General features: G+C 47.8%; 1 protein-coding gene across 1 annotated transcript in view; it reads right to left on the bottom strand.

The window, feature by feature from the left end:
• LOC138526455 (zinc finger protein 583-like) overlaps positions 1-24,682 on the bottom strand; it is a 260,072-nt gene that overhangs the window by 107,999 nt on the left and 127,391 nt on the right. The gene's annotated exons all lie outside the window — the stretch shown is intronic.

Genomic DNA, 24,682 nt, shown 5'->3' with positions numbered 1-24,682 from the left:
GGAAGGGTTATGTTTATGCAACCACGGTATTCCCAGTATTACAGGGAAATGTGCGGCTCTTATAACATTAAACACCAGTGTTTCTTGGTGTTCACCCAACAGTACTGTCAATGGAAGGGTCTCTTGGATGATTGGGCCGGACGAGAGGGGAGAACCGTCTACCCCATCCACGGGTACCGGCCTTTGCTTAGTCTGCAGGGGTAGTTTGTGTTCTTTGGCCCAAGTTATATCGACGAAGTTCCCCGCGGCTCCGGAGTCAAGCATGGCCAGCACCTTGATGGACTCAATGGATGAAAGGCCTACTAGAGCATTGAAGACCATCAGCCTATTATCTTCGGCGTCTTCTAGCGTGGTTATTGGTTTGGTGTAGTTGCAAGGATTGCCGCTGGTTCCCCGAGATCTCCCTTGCATAAGATCGGGGGTTGGCGTTTCCCATACGCCTAGGGGGTACTTCTGGGCAATTTCTGAGCAGGTGTTTGAAAGAGCCGCAGTACATACATAATCCCAAGTCCTTGCGTCTCTTGCGTTCTTCCGGTGTAAATGGCCCACGAGTAGTTCCAATTTGCATAGGTTCTTCTGAGGACGGTAGTTCCTTGGCAGCAGAAGGAGGATTGGTTAAGGGAGGGTACGTACGAAAACGCCTCTTCTCTTGACGACGTTCGCCCAATCGATATTCGATCTGTAAGGCTTGTGTCACTAATTCCTGAAATGACATAGGTCTGGCGACTCTGGCAAGCTCATTCTTGATCTCTTCGTGCAAGCCGCGTCTGAATAAAGTCTGTTGAGCTGAATCCGGACATTCGGCATTCGCAGCCAGCTTCTGAAAGCAAGACATGTATGCCTGAACATCGGTGGGACCCTGTCGGACATCTAAGATGGCCTCATAAGAAGAATATTGCACCTTGGGTCTCTCAAATCTGTTCTTCAGGAGACCCATAAAGCGCTCAAAGTCATTGATTGCCGGATCATTATGGGTTACTAGAGGAGTAGCCCACGCCAAGGCATTACCCACTAGATTGGACACCACAAATCCCACTCGAGACCTGGCAGTCTCCTAAGTGCGAAGCCAAAAGGTGAAGTGCACTTGACAAGCATAAAGGAATTCCTTCAACATGTGAGGGTTTCCATTGTATTTTCCGGAGGGCAAGGCCATTGGAGGAAGATAGCCTCGAATCTTGTTGCGGGTGGCCACCTGTTGACGTAAAGCAACGTTTTGAGAGCGAAGTGATTGGACCTCTGCCGTCAGGTTCTGTAAGGCAATCACTAATTCTTGGTACTGTTCTAAGGAGGCCATGGTAGTGGTTAGGCGTCCTATGTTGTCAGGTTCGGGTGTACCCTCTCGTACCAACTCCTCACCTGAATCTTCTGACTGGCTGTCTCGGGCCTCGGTCTGTCTTCTCCTTCGACTCCTGCGGGTATCGCGGCCTTTCCCTTCTTTGGGCTTCTTAACCTTCTTAACGTGTAGGTAGGTTCTGGCTCCCTCGGAGGCCACCTTGACCGGATTGTGTACCAGGTTGCGGGGATCCGCGAGGAGCCAGCCCTAATTTCCAGGGAAAAAGCCAGTGGGCACCAAAAAACCCTGGTGATTCCTTGTAGATATGTCCTGGGATAAGGCAAGTTGACACGATTCTCTGAGGAAATTGGTGGTCAGGAAGAGGAGGTGGTCATAGGTATGTTCGCTCCAAACATAGCAGGAATCCTGTAGAAGGTGGATTCTTGAATCAACAAACTGCCAGAAGAAGGTCAGCAGGCGGGAGGACTCAATATGTGATGACTGGAGGTGTATTTGGCAATTACTGAAAGATCAGGAACAGACAGCTGATAGTAAAAAAGAAACAGACAGGGACTACCGGTGAAATCCAGAATAATACCAAACAGTATGCGCGGAAGTGCAAGCACTGGAGCAATTGGTGCACAAAAGCAATGGAAAGTAAATCAACAGGAAGGGTAAGCAACAGCAGTGTTTGGAAAGAATACCAAACACTGTTAGCGGAGGACGCGGAAAGAAGCAAAGTGTCACACTGGAAATAATGAGGAAAAAAGGTAAGGAATAAGGAAATAATATACCGAAGGCGCCCCAAAAACAAAGAATCTAGCAGAGAAAAAGGTAGAAAGGCAGCCGCATACGTGAAGACGAACGCAGTGGAAACAGGAAAGCAAGGATCAGAGGTAGGTAGAAGAAAGCACCGAATCAATACAAAGATCAAGATAAGAAATCCGCAACGAGGGAAGGCGACAGAAAGAAATAAGCAAGCCTTGAGAGACACCGGAGGGAAATACAAAGGGAAGGATAAAAAGGCAGAGAAACAACACTGAGAAACACAGTAGCGGGTATCTGCGGAAGTGATGGATGGTGCGTTGATAAACAAACGTCTGCCATGTTGGGAGAGGACTAGACCACTACTCCCGATAAGGCGTCGCAAAACCCTTTTCTTCCAACGGTGCCAGAGCTTCCAAGGGCAAAACCTGACACATACAAGGGAAGTGGATCTCGGAGGAGAGCCTCGGGTCCTCAAACTGGAGGGAATTGTCTGCAATTGGCAGGGCCCTGAGGAGTTTTGTGGGTGGTGAAGGATCAAGTGTTTCTGGTCAGGGTGGACAAGTTAACGGCCCTGGATTACATAAACAGGCAGGCTAGTTCGGGGTCTATGCCCCTGAACCCTCTGAAATGGCACATAGGGCCATGAGCAGAGACTCAACTCTGATTCATAGAGGCGGCCGACAATAGGGGTGATGGAGAATGTTGTGGTAGAGAGGATCTGGTTTTTCTAGCATTACAGGACTGTCCTGGGAAACTCTTGCAATTTGTTGCAGGTTCGGAACCACCTCCATAGAGACTTATTAGCCTCGCTGACATAAGCCAAACTGCCTTTGTTCTGCTCCCGGTTTCAGGAGAAGGTCGCTTGGGGGGTGGATGCTCTGCATCATATTTGGCCCCGGAAGCCGTTGTAGGCCTTTCCCCCACAATTCCCTTGATTTCGAGGGAGGTGTGAAAAATCAGGGAGAGCAGGCCATAGACGATTCTAGTAGTTCTCTACTGACCATGGAGGATTTACTTTCCCATGCTCTCAGAACTTCAGACTTGTGAGGTGTGAAGGATCCTGAAGTGTCCATGCCCTGTACAAACAAACCCAGGGGCGGGGGGGAACACTACATACAATGTTGTCATGTCATGACCCCAAATCCAACCGGTCATCGTTGGGGCATGTGGCTGGACTGGCGGCATCCCTAGAGGCTAGGGATATGGCAAAAACATTGCATTCGGTGGTGCACTACAATACCCAGGATCTCATTGCGAGCATCCTTGCAACATGTGACGGGTACACGCACCACAGAGGCACGGCAGGCTGCATTTGTCAACTCTTCAAGTCAGCATAAGAAGCTGCCCAGCTACAATCCTGGTGCTCCTAAACCGATACGATGAGCAAGTTACTGTTGTATGCTTTCTTGTTGTCCTTTATTGTTATTGACTTTTGCTACACTCCTCCGGACTGTCTCGGTCTGTCCCTTTAACTGCCGTTTACTTGATGCTAATGATATTGATCTCCTGGTTACTGGACCTCTGCTCTTCCCTAAAGGCTGTGATGTTGGGTCACCCCTGAACCATTTTTGTTGCCCTGACTTTCTTGTGTTTTCAATGCTTGCTGAACTGGTGTTTGTCAACTCTTTTTTTCTGGAACTTTGTCATTTGTCATCGGAAGCATGTTTGGATATCATCATCAGACTGTTGTTCTGGACTTCTGACTCATGTGGATTTTAGTGTACTTTGGTGAATGCTGTTGACGCAGCCTTTTTTCCGCCAGGGTATAGTGTTTTCCTGTGCATCCTCGTGCCGTCGTGTCTTGCTGACTGGACTTCTTTGCGCCTGGATTGGAGGCTGTGTCTAGTTCAGCAAACATTTGAACTTTTTGGAACTGCTTAAAGGCGGATGGTATTTCTTATACGTATACTGCATTTTTTGCACGCTTTCAGGTAGGCTAGGGATATTTGGGAAGTGCTGGATTGTTGTAGTACTTGTTTCCGCAAACATACATTTATAAACTTTTTATTTCCTTTGCAGCTCATTGATCGTGCTCCTCCTGCCTTTTCACTTGAGCCCTCAGTCCACCGGTTACTGATGTCATGGCGGACTATGCTCTCAGGAGGAAAGTCTCTGTATAGTAGGAGGCCTGGTAACCTCGTCATAGTGGGGTTCCGGCTATGCCAGAGCCCTCCTTGCTGTAAAGCTTCGGTTCACGACAAACGGTCTTGACTAAATTCCATGCCTCACAGAATGTGGTTCTCCCTGCTTTCTTCCAGAATCCCAAGACTGCCGAAGATGAGTCTTGGCATATCGTTGATGTCAAGATGGCGGTACTGGAGTACTTTTGCAGGACGGAGGCTGTCCAGATGTCAGACAGTCTTTTGGTGACTTTTGGGACTGCAGGGCTGGCAGGAAAGCCATGGTTGTGACCATCAGCAGGTGGATTTGAACAGTCATTTAGATGGCATATGGAGATGGAACATCTGGACTTCTCGTTCCTGAAAAGGTGCAGGGTCGCTCCACCAGGGGTGTGGCTGCTTCATAGGCTGGTGCTCAGGGCGTTTCAATGCAGGAGATGCGCGGATACGTTCATAAGAAACTACAGATTGGATGTGGCTAACACTTGGGACGGCTTCTTTGGGGAAGGGTTGCTCATGGCTAGCATGGGGTGGCTGCTGTTCTATAATAAATGTGGTGGACGGATGCAGCAATGCTCATGGTCCATGGGTGTTTTGTATCTGGGGTCCCTTCCACTACTGTATTGTTTGGGTACACCACATTACACAAGCACTGGGGAGAGGAAGAGGGACATGGGCTTAATGCCTTGATTACTTACTGCCAATCTTCATTTGTCCTAGACCTACTCTTCCTCGTCAAAGTAATGGCTTTCCTTGGTGCCCTCTCATGGTGTGGAAGGTCCCATGATCCGTCTTGGTAAAACCAACAATGGATTGTGGGTCAGAACCAACAATGGATTGTGGGCCAGGAGGGAAGCATATAGGCCTCGGGGGGAGGGGGAGAAAAATAAATAGGTTCCTGTTGGGGAGGAAGGGCCGCGTGACACAAGCACTGTGATGAGGAGGAGGAGGACTAGGAATAATGTAGATTGCCAGTAAATAATCGAGGAATTAAGAGGTTCTCCCAGAAGCCGTCTCCTTTATTATCCTTTGCAAGAACATCTCAGTGGAATTAACTTTCAACAAAATGGGAGGCATCAGATCCAAAATTCTGGGAGAACTAGCCAAGGAATTTCAGTACTATTACCTGAATCACCAGATAAATATAAAAGCGGAAATACCTTCCCAGCATTCACAAATTTACAGTGTACTGGAACCTTTGTTATCTACAAGAATGCAGCGATTTGAAACTCCAGCCAGGTCGTTCAAAATCTGGTCTGTATTTAGGACCTTCCACCCATAGATCTCTTCACCTCGCGCCTCAATCACCAACTTCCTCTCTAGTCCATTAGTCGCCTGTACCCGGGGGCACTACAGATACATACCTTCCAAGTGGACGATAAATCTTGTTTACACCTTTGCGCCCAACGCCCCCCAAACCCTATCATCTTGATTTCCATGAGTTAGGAATCTGATGATGCGTATATCCTCGTTCTTGCCAACACAGCCATAGTTTACAGTTCTTCTGGAACTTTCTATAGTTTCTCCAATTTGGTTTCAGCTTCCCTATTCCCTCTTCTTCTGACAAATCCAACCCTCTGGTTCTGGATGGATCCCACACTGACTGCATGATCGATTTCGGGCAATCTCTGTGTGCCATGCCTGTTGGGAGAAGCTCCTGAGCTCCTTAGACATTCTTAGGCTTCAGGTACTGTAAGGGCGATTTTCCTTAAGCCATGCGTTCATGGTTTTTAGGTGTATATTTCTGACTTCGGTACTGTTAAGGACTCTCTCAAGCTTACCAGGCTCTCTGCAGGGTAGTCTTAGCAGAGTAGCCCATGCCTAACTCTCAGCGGGTCGAGAGGGGTGGGATGGTCAACAGGTGCAATACTCACTTTTTAATGATCACCAATGAGAGCCTGCCGACACACTACATGATTTCAAAAATACAATGTTTACATAAGCAAAGGCAAAGAGAAAAATCGCTACGATTAAAGGTAAGTAAACTTTGTAAAACAAAAGATACCATAATATATCAGGTAAATAAAACAGTTTTAAAAAAGGAGTTTAAGGAAACATTTTACACACATTGAATTTAGAATGCCCTTTACCCTTTTCTTTGTTAGGTGGAAAACATTGGGACATTGAAAATTGTTCTAAGAGGGACGCCAGTACCCGACTAGGTGAACAGAGGAACTAGTGCTGGTGAATTGTTCAGACATATGGGAAGGTGAGATTTAGGATCTTTTCCTGCACCTCAGGTTCTTTTTACTGCACCTTAAATATTTCCACTATTATCCAAAACATATTATATGTTGGATTGAGCATCTGCTGATTTCTGTTACTAGGGACGGCACACCATGAGCTGACATCACACAGCTTTCCAAAATCTATCCCCTTGAAAATGGGTGCTTACAGGACCCTGGAGATAACAAGGTATATTTGGTTTATCAAATCGTACTATTAATTACATACTTGTGGTTGTGCATGCAAACCTTTGGAACCTATTTACTGAAAAATATATTTCTTTGATTGTTTATAGACATACCAACTGATCAAGACCCCTGATGAAGGGATTTATTATCCAAACGCATTGGATCAATTAATTAAAAATAATTTTAAAAAAAGTATAGATATTTCTTTGAAAGAAAAGCACGCCTTGAGATGGTTTGAATCTATTATGTTCAAAATTCTATATGGGCTGAATCCATAACACTAAGTGGTATTTATAACAAATATGTCAATTCATTGAAAAACGCTTGTGTAAAACATTCATCTAATGTTTGGCTATTTTGACCTATGACAGTGTGCAGGGGATGGGAGTTCCCTATCCTTGGGAACTTTTTCGTGCTTCGTTGTTCAGCCCAAGTGGCAGGACTGATTTTTCTCCCCCGCACCTTAAGACCTATACAAAAGGATATCTAGTACATGTCTTTACTACCAAAATGTTGGTAAGCATTTACAAGGAGTGCATTATGTCTCAGTTTGGATAAAAAAAAAAGGAAAAAAAAGAAAGATTTCACAGTTCACCAAAGGGTCTTTTCTACAAGAGAACAAGCAGTAGCAGGTCAGCAGCCCACTTTAAGCATCTAGGCCAGCAAGTTTCAAGGAACGAAGGGAGACAAGTTGTGTGGATTTGGAGCAGTCTTTGACCTGAAATGTACTTATGTGAAAGGGACCCGAAGGTGTAGTTTCTGTTTATCCAATTGAATCCAAGCCACAGAAGACCCTTGATGATGAAGAGGGGGCCAAGGAATGACAAAGAGACTTACGAGCAACGCTGGATAGTCGGGCGATCAATATTCTGGGACCGAAAAAGTAGTTATGCCACAGCAGTTTGGCAGTGTCCAAAGGCAGTAGCTGCACATGTTTGGTGACTACTTTAGGTTCCAGCAACAACACACTAGGGCAGAAGAGACACCAAGAACTCTGGGAAGGGCGCTTATTCATGATTTGTTGATTGCCAAGTCGAGGGTCAAAGCTAGAAGAGCAGAAACTTGGGTCAGCTGCAGTCAGCAGTAGTCATGGATGCAGGGTTCCCACGTCTCCTCAGGTGCCGGATTTGCCTCAAGAACCACCAAACATTGAAAAAAAGCTTGCACAGTCACACTTGAGAGGCGCCAGCAACAAAAGCACCAGGTGGAGAGCTAGACAGTGTGGTTGCAGGATAAGAGGCAGCACAGGCCTCTACAAATTCCCAGACTGGGAGATGGAACCAGGGTGCTTACCTCCCTTATGGCTTGGGATGAAGAATGTCTGCTTGGTTTAGCTCCAAGAGTCTTCAGAGTCCAGGCAGCAAAGGGGCACACGCTTCTTGATGTGGTGATGGAGGCACAGTTAGGTACTACAGGTACATGAGGCCATCGAGAAGGTGCTATGATCCAGTTGGCCCCAACGAATCAGGGAGAGGGACTGCCACAGTGGATTCATTCTGATGATCTGGGGGCCAGAACTTTGCAGTCAGATTCTTTGAATTGTCAAAAGATTCTGGTGACGAGTTTCAGTCCTTTCTAGAGTAGCAGGCCTTTCAAGAATGCAAGTACAGAGTTCCAGCAGTAAAGAAGGAGAATGGGTAAAGGGGTCTGCTTATATCCCCCTCGGGAGGCAATGAAAGAATACAGCACCCAATCACATACCAAGAATCATTCAAACAAAGGGGTGGCCAGCCGAAGGGCAGACCATCCCTTCAAACACACAAATGCATTCTGGAATGGTCTCTCACACGAACGCATTAATCCACACTATCATAGACAGCCATCTGCATATGCCCGTTGGAACTGGTTTAAGGGAGACTACAGCCCTGAGTCTTGGGATACAGGCATCAAGGTGTTGGGCAGAAACCTGTGCAGATCCCTTAGGGACCACTGCAAAAGATTTAAGACTACAGGTGTTGGCAGTAAACCCACTTGGTAGCAGTCCGTACCACCCAGATTTACCTAGTAGCTGTGGCTGAGCAGTCAGACTTCCCTCAAGAAGAGTTAGGCAGTATGCAAAGTATACACAATAGGCACTCAGATACAATAATACAAGCAAACACTGACCAGAGCTTTGGTATCAAAGTATATAATTATTTATTTAAAAACACACAGTTGAAACACTGCAGCACTCTTATTGTAAAATATTCTAAACACAGTTACTATTGTAATATATACACCCCTTTTTCCTTATCAGATAAGTCACAGTAAAACACCACTTATTTTCATACAGAGGTGAGCGCTTAACTAGATGGCACTCTAATAAGTTTGTGAGAAAGGGAGGGAAAAGACAGAATATGTAAAGGTACACCACTCTAAGATTCAGGAACACTGTTAGCAAGGCAGAAGAACAAAAGTCACTGGTGAGCCAAAGTCCAAAGGCTGGGCCCACTCTTAGAGAGAGCAGAGCACAAATGCGCCCAAGATCACACAGTTACACTAGGCTTAGAAAGTCTTGCAGAGGGTTCAAAAAGAGTTTAGAGAGGCTTTAGGAAAGTTTAGCCTGGGTGTCCCAGACTAACCCAGGTTCGAAAGCCGGAGGCTAAATCTACCCCGTACAGTCGGTAGCAAGGGAAGCCAGGCGGGACACGGTACCTTAAGTGGGAATGATCCTACAGCGGTGGTAGTTGTTCCTGGTAGTGGGTGCAAGTTGCGTCATAGTCCAGGCGAAGAGAAGATCTCGACTTGGAGGAAAGATGAAGGTCGTTGCACTACCAGGGAAGAAACCAGCCGCTGAGTTTTCCGGTTAAAGGTGGTACCTTTGTTTCGCGGTCGTGGTAAAACGTGGTATCCCGGTTGCCGGGGTGCTTGGCACGGGCAAGGCGGCCACGAGGTACGTCGGGAAAGCGAAAAGATGGTGAAACTGGTTATCCCCACCAGTCAAAGGAAGAAGACTCTCCGGCGGGAGATCTCGTCTGTCGTTGGGAAAAGTGGTGAGGCAGTCCAGCAGGGCTCCACCGGTGGTGGTATCGTGACAGGTCGGCTCAGCTTCTCCCTCGTCGGATTCTTAGGTCCTGTGGCGACTTTTGAAGTTCCAGTCCCCAAAGCCCTGCTTTTATGCAGCAAACCCCCATTCACTCAGCCTAGCTGTCACTCAAACATGCTAAGTGGTGAGCCTGCCGGCTCACCACTTGGGCCAATCAGGATGGAGTGCGACTTGAGTTGCCTAGGCAACTCAGTCCAGGGTGCCTAAATTTCCCTCCACCCCTCCTAAGTACCCCAGACAGAGTGGCACCACTTTGGAGGACTTCTGTGGAGAAGCCCGCCAAAAAGTGGAACAAAGGGCTCGACTTGGGTTGGAGTCACAGAAGAGAACACAAACGCCATTTTAGAATCAAGTTTTGGCAAAAAATACCAACCGGAGAATTAATATTAATTAAATAAACCGGCGGTATGTTCGAGGCTACCGTAAATAATTAAATAAAGGTAGTAGCCTAAAACAATGGGAAATCCCATAGGAAAATATTTGCGGTAGAATATAAAAAGTAGTATCCACTGCCACCAGCCAAAACTCGATCAGGGGGGACGGAGACGTGCCCCCTCGACTAACAGACCCCGGGGCAATTGAATTGCCCCAGCCAGTACGTCCACAATATTATGGTTTGTACTGGTTCTGTTCAGAATTTAAGACTAGTAAAGTCAATGGTGACTTTACATGCCCTGGGAGACAGTAGTCAGTCCCAGGGTATGGAGTCTATACTGGGGGGTCACTATGACACCCCTGTGTCACTGCACTGAGGGTGCTGTGTAACACACATCACAAAAACACATGAAGCCCTATGGAGTAAAAGACCCCATAGCCCATTAAACACACCTTGATTCAAAGAAACACACTCAAATCATGCCCAAGAGTGAGGGTAAAAGAGTCTCACTCTTGGCAGGAGAAAAAAATAAACCCCAAAAATCCAGCAAAGCTGCTGCGGGACTCACTAGGTTAGGAAATTCAGTCTAAACAGAGAATTCTCCCTAACACTCGCCCCCCCCAGACTAAGGGACAGGAGGATTTAATCCACTCCTGGATGAACCTCATACCTCTAGTCGATGACATACATCCTAGAGAGTCCATCAGCATTTTGATGGTGACACCTTGACCTATGTTCTATGGCCCAATCAAAGGTTTTCCTTTGTAAGCTATATGACCTACAAACCCTTTGAGGAACATCAGTCTTTTTAAAGTTATAGGGGATCTGGTTGATCAGTCCCTCAGAAGTTGGTACAACTTTTGAACCTGTGTTAGGCTTTTTCAAGGGATCCTTATAAAGGATTCCCTTAGATCTAGAGGGGCCTCCAAGGTTCCTCACCACCTCTCTTGTGGGAGCAGATTGGGTTTTAGGCCTCTTGGTTGGAGGGGTTGGGGTTAGGCAATGTACCTGCTTCCCCTTCCTCTTAGATCTAACCTTACCTACTTTAGGAGTTTCCCCCCTAATATTAGGATTTGGGTTGGAGTCTTCAGTAGAAGGTCCAACAGTCTGAAGGTTTTTGGCCTTAGACTTTTCTTTCCTGGTTTTCCACCAGCATTGAGAATTACCAGTTCTCTTAGGCCTAGGTAAGGGTCCAGTAGGTCTATCCTCCTTTTCCTCAGAAGCAGGGGGGGTCACAGACTCTGAAACTGGGGGAACAATGATGGAGCTTGGTTGGGGCTCCCATTTCCCTAATGTACTAGCCTGAAATGTGCCTGGGTTAGAGGTCAATTTACTAACACCAGGGCTTGTAGTGGGGGTCTCAGTAGAGGTTCCCACAGGCTTAGAGTGGTCCCTTAAGGTGGTCTCTCTAGCCAATTTGGTTAGGTTCTGGTTCTCCATACTGGGAGGCCTGGGGGTATGTGACACTACTCCTAGAGTTCGCAGGTCATTCCCCAACAGGATCTTCCCAGGCACCTCAGTCTGCACACTGACAGGGATCCTTACTGTCATGTTGTTACACTGAATGAGGGCTGGTAGAATAGGAACCATCTGGACAGGGCCTCCAGATATCTTAGTGGGACCTTAAGGTGCTCTTGCCACATCCTCAGGTTGAAAGAAGCTTTCATCCACTACTGTTCTGCTGGCCCCAGTGTCTCTCCTGGCAGGAGTATCCTGGCCATTGACAAGAACACTGTCCACATAATACACCTTAGAGTGAACAGGTAGGGAGTTAAACACAACCCTATTCTGGGGACTAACCAGACCCATAGGCTCTAAGTTTACAGTTGCTTGAAGACCCAAGGGTTCTTCAGCAAAGAGTTCAAAGTGGGCACTAGCCATCTGTACTTCATCCTCAGGAGTGAAGGCTAAGGAGACTGTGCTGATCACTGCAGGTTTACCCTTGCATCTGGGATCCCCTTTGATATGGTCAGTAGCCTTACAGATATAGCATTGTCCAAATGTTCTCTGAAAGGGTGGCTTGTTCTGACCTCCTTCTGGGTGTTGACCAGAAGGTACACTAGCCTGATTTGGTTTACCCTGGGGCTTACCCTGGTTATTTTGTTGTTTGGGGCCCTCTTTGGTATGGGAGGTATTAGAATTCTCTGGATTCACTTTAGGTGGCTGCTTTCCCTCATCCTTTTTCTGAGTGACCCCTGAATCCTTGTGAGTGGCCCTGTTGGCAACCCACAAGTCAGCAGCCTTAGCTAGCTTTCTGGAATCTAGTTCCTTTGAATCAGCCAAGTGCTGTCTGAGCTCAGGAGAGCAGGCATCATAAATTGACTCCAACATAAAAAGATTTTTCATACCTTCATAAGTGTTCACCTTGTAACCCTTAATCCATCCCTCTAAGTTTTTCAAACACTCACTCACCCAGGTAGCCCAAGGGGTACCATCATTCTTTTTGAGGGTCCTAAACCTCTTAAGATACTGGGAAGGGGTCTTCCCAAATCTAGCTATCAGAGCTAGTTTCACACATTCATACTCTTTCCTATCCTCCTCCCCCAACTCCATTACCACATCAGTTGCAACAGGGGGAAGCCGAGAGAACAACCAGGTGAGTAAGTCATTTCCTGTGATGTTCTGGAGCCCATGATTATATTCAAACAGAGACAACCAATCCAACACATCCAATTTAGGCTCATACATACTAACCAATTCTTTAGGCATCCGGGGTCTTTTAGGACTGGAACTTCTAGAGGAGCCAGAGAGAGAAGCATTTTCGACAGATAATTTCTTCCATTTCTAGCTCATGCTTGAGCTCCATTTCCCTTAGCCTTAGTTCTTGATTCATTTCCTGATGTCTCTGTTCAGCCAGAGTATTCAGTCTCTTGAACTCTAGTTCAAGTTTCATTTTCTCTAATTCGAGATATTGAGGACTTAGTGTGGGACTTGGCAAAGGCCCAGTAGGTACAGCAGGTAGAGCAGACAGAGGCCTAGGGGGGACAGTCACAGCAGCCTCACCCTCCTCTTCTGACTCTTCCTCAAGATTATCAACATTTTGATCAATATCAATTTCTATACTGTTATCTACATTTTCTGGCATGGTAGGTTCCTCAGACCCATCATCCAGACATTGGTTAGCTAACAACCTTTCTATCAATTCCATTTTCTTGCCTTTAGTCAGGAGGTTCTTATGCTTACATAATACTCTTAAACAATCAGCAGTTTTTGTAGCAAGGGACTCTTGACTATAAGTTTCCATAGTTGACATGTTAGAAAGATTACTTTTTCAGTGCTAAGCTTTGTGGTTAGTTGCACTAAGGTATCCTAAAGCACTCCAAAGTGTATACTCAATACAAACCCCACCGCTGCCACCAGTGTTAGGCAGAAACCTGTGCAGTTCCCTTAGGGACCACTGCAAAAGATTTAAGACTACAGGTGTTGGCAGTAAACCCACTTGGTAGCAGTCCGTACCACCCAGATTTACCTGGTAGCTGTGGCTGAGCAGTCAGACTTCCCTCAAGAAGAGTTAGGCAGTATGCAAAGTATACACAAAGGGCGTGGCTATGAGGGCCATGTAGGAGGACATGATCTGGAGGAGCTCCCGAGATACTGTAATGATCCGGGCAAAAAAGTGCGTGATGATGGGCCGACGACCGCTGAAAATACACATGTCGGTGTGTGAATGATTGGGCCACGCGTGGTGAACTTCTGGATGGTGTAGGAAGAACGGCGGCAGAGATCGGTGCGGAAAAGATAGGGAGCGCCGGAGACGAAAGACGACACAAAATGGCCGACCAATGTCCGGAACAAAGGAAGAAGCAGGCCGCACGGTGACCTAGCGAAAGGGGCGTACTGAGTGCACATTTGTCACTTGTGCAAAATACAGGTCCTCTGGGTCATGTCGAATAGAACGGTGAGGCCGAAGGCGAAACAGCCCACCTTAGACGACTTTGCTAAGACGTCCCCGGGTCAAGACAATACCAAGAGCAGGGACAAGCCGCCTGCAAGCGGCATGACAACTTCGGGCGCTAACCAAGAAGTCCTAGCTGCGATTGCGGACCGAAGGGCGGCCTGGGAATCTAAACTCGAACTAGCCGTCACTGAACTGAAAACGGCACTGGACCTCAAGGTCGGAGAGGTGCAGGAGGACGTTAATCTACTCCAACAGGATGTCAGGGCCCTGGCGGTGCGCACGGAGTCCCTTGAGAAGGAAGTTAGCCCGAATACCGCAGATTGCGCCTCCCATAAGGCTGAATTGCATGCCCTGATACAAAGAGTGGGCAACTTGGAGAGCAGAGCGGAGGAGGCGGAAGGACGAGCCCGACGGAACAACATCCGTATCGTGGGCCTGCCGGAGGGATTGGAGGGCCACGATCCCACGGAATTCATTGAATCCATGCTTCTGCAAGAGATACCCGGAGGAGCCCTATCCCAAGGATTTGCATTGGAAAGGGCACATAGAGCTCTAACAAGGAGGCCACCGCCGGGGAACCCGCCTAGGCCGGTGATAGCCAAAATTCCTAACTACCGAGATCGGGAGAGGATATTCGAACACTTTCGTAAGGGAGGAACGATCACACGAGGAGCGGCAAACATCATGGCCTACCCGGACTACACCCTGTCTGTGCAGCGTAGCCGCATGAACTTTGGGACGGTAAAGCGGAGATTGAGAGAGGCGGGCCACAAATATATGTTACTGTATCCGGCAAAATTGAAAGTCATTCATAAACACAAAACTTTGTTCTTTGAGACCCCGGAGGATGCCATGGGATGGCTCGACGCGCAAGGATGTCCTCAGGAGTCAGAAGTTCGGACGGAGAAAGAGCACGGAAGAGACAAGTGATGCGCAAAGAAGATGGCGCGGCACGTGGGACTTGAATATAGTCGCTTGCGCAACCTTCAGTAGAGAAGGTCAGACTATTGCACTAGATATGTTATAAGCACTGTAGTTAATGTTGAATTAACGGGAGCCTTACAGAGCGGTTCTCTCTACCCCACAACAGTTTTAGTTAAGTGGCCATTAGGGCGACTTCACCCTACTGAGCTCTGTGCATTGTTTGGTGCTTGCAGGGCTAGATGTGGGGGTGGCTGAGTTCCGAGAATGGAGCTGGGCAGCAGTTGGGGTGTGTGATGTTGGGGAAGGGACGGTGGGGGAGGGGAGGGAAGTTGGGGATTTGCCATGTACATAGTTATGGGGAGTTTGAGCTGGTACGAGAAGGTACAAGCAAAGATGGAGGGCTGTATCTGTATCACGTGGGCAAAGGGGAGTCGCTACGTGGGAGGCAAGAAGACACTCATGAGCAATGGGAGACCTTAAGATCGTAACATGGAATGTCAGGGGACTTAACAGTTACTTAAAAAGAAACAAAGTCATGATGTACTTAAAAAGACAGAAGATTGATATTGCGTTGTTGCAGGAAACACATTTGACCCAGCAAAAATTGGAAGTGGTGGGGAAGAAGTGGAGAGGTACTGTAGTGGGCTCTCCGTACTCTGCCTACGCTAGGGGAGTGCTGGTCTGGGTGGCACCGCACGTTCCGCTCCAACTTACACAAGAGGTTATGGACACGGAGGGGAGGTTGGTCATATTAAAGGCTTTGGTAGAGAATAGAGAGGTGTGCATTATAAATACGTATGCCCCCAACCAAAACACTGCGACATATTTTAGAACCCTATGTACTCATCTGGGCGCGTGTATGGGAGGAGCGGTTATCTGGGGAGGGGATTTCAACTGTGTGCTCAACCCAAAGGCTGACAGATCTGATGGGAAGATTGATAGGCCCATCCAGCGGCCAGGGTTCTGCAGACATTACTAGATGACTTTGGGCTGGCGGATGTTTGGAGACTGAAACACCCTAATGAAACAGTACTCGCACTACTCAGCTCCGCAGCACCTGCACACGAGGCTGGATTACTTTTTTGCCATGCCAGATGTGATGATAGAGACCACCCAACTAGAATATAGAGCGAGGGTCCTGTCGGACCACTCGCCTCTGGTGCTGACCTGGCAGCACTGCCGCCCCAGGGCGCGGATACCGACATGGCGCCTCCGGGCGGAGGCGCTCCGAGACCCAGTCTTCAGGGAAGATATCAGGGATGCGATCTCACAGTACTTTGAGGTAAACACAGGCAGCGTAGATTCAGCGTGCACACTCTGGGAAGCCTTTAAGGTGGTATTGCGGGGTGCTGCTATTGCTAAGTAAAAAGGCCTACAGGGTGGGGTCCTAACGGAACTAGAGGAAGCGGAAGAGAAACTGGAGCGCGAAAGCAACAGGGCGGGAGGGGGCGCGGAACTTGTACTCGAGTTGCAGCAGAGGTGCGGAGATCTTTGGGAAAGGCTCTGCAACCTTAACTACAAGAAGTATGTCGAGAGGCAACATGCACGTGGGGATAAAACTGGCCGCTTGTTGGCGTGGTTATATAAGAGCGAAACCCCCAGACCCCCGATAAGGACAATAACTAGAGAAGACGGGGAGGTGGTTGACACCCAGGAAGGAGTCAACGAGGCATTCTTGGACTATTATAGAACATTATATGAGGACAGAGGAGGGGCAATGGGGAGGAGATTAGAGAAACACTAAAAGACATGGAATTACCTAAGATTAGTGATGAAGAAAGGGAGGAGCTGGACGCACCGATTACCTTAGAGGAATTAGAGGAGGTGGTGAAGCAGCTGCCCACCTGCAAGACCCCGGGCACAGACAGATTCCCTGGTGAGTTTTACAAAATATATAAAGTGGAAGTACTCCCCCCTATGCTAGAGATGCTCAATGAGTCCTTTGAGAAGGGTCGGCTACCGGAATCGCTCAGAGAAGCGCTAATTGTGCCGCTCCCTAAGCCCAACAAGCCAGGGCATAGCTGTGGCTCCTATAGGCCGTTGTCAATGTTGAACCAGGATAGCAAGATCTTGACGGTAGTCCTGGCCAATAGGCTGCGAAGGGTCATCAGCAAACTGATACACCCGGATCAGACAGGTTATGTCCCCAACAGAAATATAACCCACAACCACAGGCGACTCCACCGGGTGATTGAAGAGGGAAACAGGAGCGATGGGGAAATGGCTGTGGTGTCCCTAGATGCAGTCAAAGCTTTTGATTCAGTGAGGTGGCCATGGTTGCTGGCGGCCCTGGAAGAATACGGGATGGGGCCGGGTTATTTTAGGTGGGCAAAATCATTGTACAGTAAACCACTGGCCAGAGTACGCACAGGATCGGTGATATCTGAGAGGTGGCAACTCAGTAGAGGCACCAGACAAGGGTGCCCCTGGTCCCCGATGTTATACATTCTAGCCCTAGAGCCCCTGGCAGTGCACCTCAAACAATATGACATGGTCGGTATTGAGGCGGGGGGAGAGAAACACCTAATATCCTTGTATGCTGACGATTTACTACTGTATTTGAAATATCTGGAAGAAAATCTTCAGTATATTCTAGAGGTCGTGGAAAAGTATGCAGAACTGTCCGGCATAGCGGTAAACCCCCAAAAATCGAGCATGTTCCCATTGGGGAGCTACATAGGAGCCCCTCTGGAACGGTTGCCAGTGTTGTCCGTACCGTGGGCGGCTGATTCCTTCCGCTACCTCGGAATAGATGTATATCATACGGTGGAGAGGAAACACTTGCATAACACCGAGGTGGCTGTGAAAAAAATTCAAACAAATATGAAGTTTTGGGAGAAGCTGCCGCTGGCGATGATGGGACGGGGGGCGATGCTCAAAATGCTGGTCCTGTCTAGGCTGTTACATTTCTTCAGTAATATACCATACTTCATACCCAAAAAGTTTTTTGTCAAACTGAACAGCATGTGCAGGGACTTCCTATGGCACGGCACTCGCAACAGAGTGGCGCTATGGAAGCTACAGAACTTCCATGATAGAGGGGGCATTAAGCTGCCGAATTTTGAGGCCTATTATGTAGCTAGTCAGTTGCAATATGTAACCAAATGGCTCTCTGATGAAGAAACTCCTGAATCTAGGCTGTTTGGGCAGGACTGCACCCCGTTTTACCTAAAGGAGATTATCTGGGTGTCTAGACTCGAAATGAAACAACGCCCGGGTATGCTGTTGCTTGGGTGGAAGATGTGGCACAGAGTATGCCAACTGATGGAGCACCCGTGCCCGTGTTCCCCACAGGTGCCACTAGTCGCCTTAGCTAGGGGAGACAACCAACTCAGGATGATAATCAGGACCTATTGGGAATCGGTTGGGCTGGTCACATTGGGAGACATATGGCAAGAAGGGATTATTAAAGATTTCGAAGAACTGGGAGAAGAGACAGGTTTGCATGGAGGCCAATATGTCACGTATCTTAGGCTAGTGCAGACTATTCGCAAAACCTGGCCAGAGACTGTACTGGCGGAAGAGCCAGACATCCTAATGGGAACAATATATGATATATCAGAAGGAGGGCACGAGATCTCTAGACTGTATGAGATGGTGATGACCCGGGTGGGGAAGGATTTGACTCATTTGAGGCTGGACTGGGAAGCGGAGGTGGGGGCACAGATGACCGATGGAATGTGGGAATGTGCTATAGGATACCACAAGAAGGTGTCCAGAAATGCTAGATTGCAGCAGATACAGTTATACATAACGCATAGAGCCTATATGACCCCGAAGAGAATATCTAAGTTTGCAAACGCAGGAAGACAAGCATGCCCAAAATGCGATGAAGAAGATGCTGATATGACACACATGTTCTGGTCTTGCCCAGTGATTGAAGCTTTTTGGTGGGAAGTGGCACGGAAACCAGCGGATAAAGGGGTCATGCTCAACATAGATACGGCCTGGGCCTGCCTGTTGGGAGGGTTTCCCAGACCACGGAATACTAAACACCTTGGGGAAACTGAGGGACCTGGCATATGTGCTTGCTAAAAGAAGGATTGCCATGGGCTGGAAGCAATGCCACAAGCCACGGGTAGAGGTATGGTGGCGGGACTTGCAAAAATGGGCGGAGGCTGAAACGGTGGTGTGGCAGGAGGCATGTAGCAAGTGCGGGGAAGAAGATGTGGGTAACCTGATGGCTTGGAGAATGTTAATAACAGGACTGTTTGGCACAGTAGTGGATTCTGCAGCTTCGGAAGGAAGCGATACCGAGCAACACGCAGCGGATACAGAACGAGAAATGCAAATAAGCTCTTGAGGGGCAGGATTTGGGGAGCAGTAATGAGCGTTAATTGATGTTCACAAGTCTGTTGTAAATAATGCTGCAAGTTTGGTTTGTATTGTTTATTTGTTTTCAAAATAGAAAAATTAAAAAAAAAAAAAGTATACACAATAGGCACTCAGATACAATAATACAAGCAAACACTGACCAGAGCTTTGGTATCAAAGTATATAATTATTTATTTAAAAACACACAGTTGAAACACTCCAGCACTCTTATTGTAAAATATTCTAAACACAGTTACTATTGTAATATATACACCCCTTTTTCCTTATCAGATAAGTCACAGTAAAACACCACTTATTTTCATACAGAGGTGAGCGCTTAACTAGATTGCACTCTAATAAGTTTGTGAGAAAGGGAGGGAAAAAGACAGAATATGGAAAGGTACACCACTCTAAGATTCAGGAACACTGTTAGCAAGGCAGAAGAGCAAAAGTCACTGGTGAGCCAAAGTCCAAAGGCTGGGCCCACTCTTAGAGAGAGCAGAGCACAAATGCGCCCAAGATCACAGTTACACTAGGCTTAGAAAGTCTTGCAGAGGGTTCAAAAAGAGTTTAGAGAGGCTTTAGGAAAGTTTAGCCAGGGGGTCCCAGACTAACCCATGTTCGAAAGCCGGGGGCTAAATCTACCCCGTACAGTCGGTAGCAAGGGAAGCCAGGCGGGACACGGTAGCTTAAGTGGGAAGGATCCTCCAGCGGTGGCAGTTGTTCGTGGTAGTGGGTGCAAGTTGCGTCGTCGTCAAGGGGAAGAGAAGATCTCGACTTGGAGGAAAGATGAAGGTCGTTGCACTACCAGGGAAGAAACCAGCCGCGGAGTTTTCCGGTTAAAGGTGGTACATTTGTTTCACGTTCGTGGTAAAACGTGGTATCCCGGTTGCCGGGGTGCTTGGCACGGGCAAGGCGGCCACGAGGTACGTCGGGAAAGTGAAAAGACGGTGAAACTGGTTATCCCCACCAGTCAAAGGAAGAAGACTCTCCGGCGGGAGATCTCCTCTGTCGTTGGGAAAAGTGGTGAGGCAGTCCAGCAGGGCTCCACCGGTGGTGGTGTCGTGGCAGGTCGGCTCAGCTTCTCCCTCGTCGGATTCTTAGGTCCTGTGGCGACTTCTGAAGTTCCAGTCCCCAAAGCCCTACTTTTATGCAGCAAACCCCATTCACTCAGCCTAGCTGTCACTCAAACATGCTAAGTGGTGAGCCGGCTGGCTCACCACTTGGGCCAATCAGGATGGAGTGCGACTTGAGTTGCCTAGGCAACTCAGTCCAGGGTGCCTAAATTTCCCTCCACCCCTCCTAAGTACCCCAGACAGAGTGGCACCACTTTGGAGGGCTTCTGTGGAGAAGCCCGCCAAAAAGTGGAACAAAGGGCTCGACTTGGGTTGGAGTCACAGAAGAGAACACAAACGCCATTTTAGAATCAAGTTTTGGCAAAAAATACCAACCGGAGAATTAATATTAATTAAATAAACCGGCGGTATGTTTGAGGCTACTGTAAATAATTAAATAAAGGTAGTAGCCTAAAACAATGGGAAATCCCATGAGAAAATATTCGCGGTAGAATATAAAAAGTAGTATCCACTGCCACCAGCCAAAACTCGATCAGGGGGGACGGAGACGTGCCCCCTCGACTCACAGACCCCGGGGCAATTGAATTGCCCCAGCCAGTACGTCCACAATATGATGGTTTGTACTGGTTCTGTTCAGAATTTAAGACTAGTAAAGTCAATGGTGACTTTACATGCCCTGGGAGACAGTAGTCAGTCCCAGGGTATGGAGTCTATACTGGGGGTCACTATGACACCCGTGTCACTGCACTGAGGGTGCTGTGTAACACACATCACAAAAACACATGAAGCCCTATGGAGTAAAAGACCCCGTAGCCCATTAAACACATCTAGATTCAAAGAAACACACTCAAATCATGCCCAAGAGTGAGGGTAAAAGAGTCTCACTCTTGGCAGGAGAAAGAAATAAACCCCAAAAATCCAGCAAAGCTGCTGGGGGACTCACTAGGTTGGGAAATTCAGCCTAAACAGAGAATTTCTCCCTAACACAAGGGGCTCAAGATGGCCACTTCCTCTCACACACACACATTGTTGAATGAGAAGGGGATTGAAAAGGGCCCAGTCAGGGAAAATGGATTTCAACCAGTGGAGCCATATCATAGAGGTGCAAAAAAGACACCAGAAGCCTAACTCACATGACTAACAGAAAAGGAGTACTGTCTCTGGGACACTATGGGGTACCTTTGTGGGTCTCTCTGCTTTAGAGGTCACACAAAAAAGAGCCACACTCTCATCTAGACTCTGCTTTTCCCCCAGCCAGGCATAATCTAAAGTCCATAAGCCAGTAAAACGTATAGGGGACTACCTCATCGGGCAAAAAGTGGGCTTTCAACCGGATAGGGACTACCAATAATTATAAATTAGCCTGCCTAGGTGCTCCAGCTGGTGCCTTCAACAGGATGCTGACCCGGTTAAGACAGCTCGAGTTTTCGTAATCAATTTTTTGTCCTCACTGTGCACTAAAGACAAATGCTACAGAACAGTCAGTCAGTTAATGGGCCTCATTACGAGTCCAGCGGTAACCGACCCGGAATAACCGGCAGGTTACCACCGGACTCATATTACCATTCCGCCTCCGTGATTCCCGGAATTACCGGGCATTACGACCCCAGTGACCTGGGAATTCTGAAGGCGGAATTGTGCAAGTCCTCATTCCCATGGAGTCCCATAGGACTCCATGGGGATGGGGACAATGGAAACACTGGTTCCTTCTATGACAGAGCCGGTGTTTCCATTTCCGCCTGCAGGCACGGGTGGTGTTAAACCCACCAGGCAGACCTGGCGGGAGTGACACCTCCCGCCTGCAGGACTCTTAATCAGCCGGTATGGAAAGAACGGTGGTGGCGGTTGTACCACCACTGTTCTTTCCGGACCGGAAGGGTCGTAATGAGGCCCAATGTCTTCAGGTCAGTGGTTTCTTCCAACCCTTCTTTAAAAGCTAATTCCTCTGTTAGCAATTGTCCTCTCTTCAAAGGTCTCATGAAAGGACTAAAGCTCCAGCTCACAAGCATAGGGACTAATGGGATGTACATAAAGTCCAGTTGGTGGCACTCTCAGTCTAAAGTTGAACCCATGCTTGTCTCCATTTTTTTTTTAAAGCACCCCATTCCTCGTTTTCAACATTCATATTAAACACCCCTTATTACCAAAATCAAGGAGTAAGTAAAACAATTACGCTACCCTTATGTTTGAAAATGTCTTACCTTCTAAGAGATATCCGGCCATTTCTGTGTACTGCACTAGTATTTTAACAACACAAAAGTCAAAGGGCCCGATTCTCAGAAGAGTTTTATAATAGCGCACTCCCATAGGAAATGTTCTGTGAATCAGGCCCACTGTTTCCACAAGCATCTTGTGAATAAAGTTTGCAAGCATGCAACTGTTAGGAAGATTTCTCATTTCGTGCTAATTCCCTTCAGAGAGACCCCAGCTCTTTTGCTTGACTTAGGACTTTTTAATCTCAACTCCTGAGTGAGTGGGACCCTTTTTCCCTCTCTCATGTGTTTTTACCTGATTTGGTTTTTGTGTTTTCACTGTTTTTGGAATCTGGCAAACTCCATAGGCATCTGCTTTTTATATAGCGACACAAAGTGTCACTGAGAAATCCTTTGAATTTCTCTTAAGGTTGAATTACCTTTTCTTGGGTGAACTACCCAAGAATAGTAAAGTGAAATTGACTATACTTAGCTTTTCTCTTTGTATGTCCAGCACACACCATCTTATGTGACGTGCTGGGGGGCTACTTAGTAGCCCATTTATCCTACTTTCTCATGTAACATTTTTTGTTACCCTCACCAATTTAAATGGCTGGTGGCAGTGCTTTAATTTTTCCTACCATTGTGCTTTTCCACTGCAGGCTGAACCCTCAGCCTGCAGTACAGCACCCATAGGTGACCATTTTGTCAAAATGGCCCCGGTCTTCTTTTTTAGCCATTTTCTGTTTGTCAGGTCTTTCTTGGCTGTGTTGAGACAGGTTTGAGCCATTTGTTTGTCTTGCCTTTTGCGGGCTTCAGCCCTGAAGCCCGCCCCTGGCTCCAGTGTGTCTGGAAGGTCAGGATGTTAGTGAGGGTCCCGAAACTCACCTGTCCTTTGTCTATAGATGTGCCTGATCAAAATCAGTCCCGATTGGCCGGCTGGCTGTCCTAAAAGGACAGCCACCCTGCTGCGTGTTTGACAGCCTAGGCTGTACATGAATGGGAAAACTTGCTTAAAAGGAGAGGTTCTTGGGACTACAGGCAGAGTCGACCATTGGAAGAAACAGCCGAAGAAGAAACTGTAAAGAGAGCCAGCTGCAAGCTCCTGGACCTTCAATTGCAGGGTGAAGCCCTACGGCTGTGCTGACCTCCTTGTTCACCTCGACAGAGAAGCTCCGGATGGAACGACTTCTCCCCTTGGGTTAGTGGGACCAACTAACACTGAGACGAACTCCACTATGGCGCAATCCCCGACTTGCTGTGCCTCTCCATTGCAGCAGAAGCCCAATGCAGAAAATGTACAAAAGGATTCTTCAAGCTAACTCTAATACGAAGGAACTCTTTGTAATACTGAAAGAGCTTGAAGCCCCTATTCCAGTACCAGGCAACTGTGTCAAGGACAAAACCTGGTGCGCTAATATACAGAAGGCCTTAACCAACAAATTAACCAAGTTAAAGGATAAGATTTCCGACAAAAAAGCAAGCTTACCCGATACCAACACACCGGCCAGCAATACTATGCAATCTCCTAAACCAACACAACACTTTAGCTTCACTAGAGTCTCTAGTCTGGAGGTGTAAAAACTCATCCTCATCCTCTCCCTCAAACCCTTGAACTGTCAGGGAGATAAATGCCCAGCCAAAATCATTAAAGATGCTGCGAGAGACCCACCTTTTATAACTAAGCTAATTAACGCTTAGTTTTCCTCTGGCACCATCCTTAGCAATCTAAAGAGTCCTGGGTTCTCCCCCTCCTCAAAAAACAGTCCTTAGATCCAACTATAGACCCATCACAACAGTGACATTTCTACTTAAAATCCTAGACAAGGAACGGCCACCAGGGGGCGCACGGATGATGTCGTGCCCCGTCTGAGCTCGCTCATCGAAGGTCCTATGAGAGGTCTGAGCCCCCACTTCTAGGACCCCCCCACAGCTGAGACTCGAGACGAGGCTTTTGGAAGGTGCCCCCCACCCGTGGCAAAAAATTTGGAGCGATTCGGTGGTGTTCTCGCCTTAAACCGACCGACTGAAGTTCTTCCCCATCGCCGCATCGAAACAGCGCGAACGCGCGGAGCCCAACGCAAGCCCCGCCTACTAGGATCCCGGCGTAGGCCCTGCGCCCTAGGCGGACAACATCGAGCGACTAAAAGCGGCAACGACACGGAGCACATACCGAGCCCTCCCACACCACACAGTGTCGAGCAAGAGCAGAAGCGGCAGAGAAGGTCTCGAACATCGGGGCGCCGGACGTGCGCGGAGGCGTGCCCCCGGACTGCGGGAGAGTCCGCGATACTCCGACGGA

This window comes from Ambystoma mexicanum, chromosome 7p (assembly GCF_040938575.1).
Source record: "Ambystoma mexicanum isolate Mex_15411 chromosome 7p, UKY_AmexF1_1, whole genome shotgun sequence".
NCBI classification, from domain to species: domain Eukaryota; kingdom Metazoa; phylum Chordata; class Amphibia; order Caudata; family Ambystomatidae; genus Ambystoma; species Ambystoma mexicanum.
The sequence above is the reverse complement of the archived record's forward strand: the minus strand, read 5'-3'. Positions and strand labels throughout refer to the sequence as shown.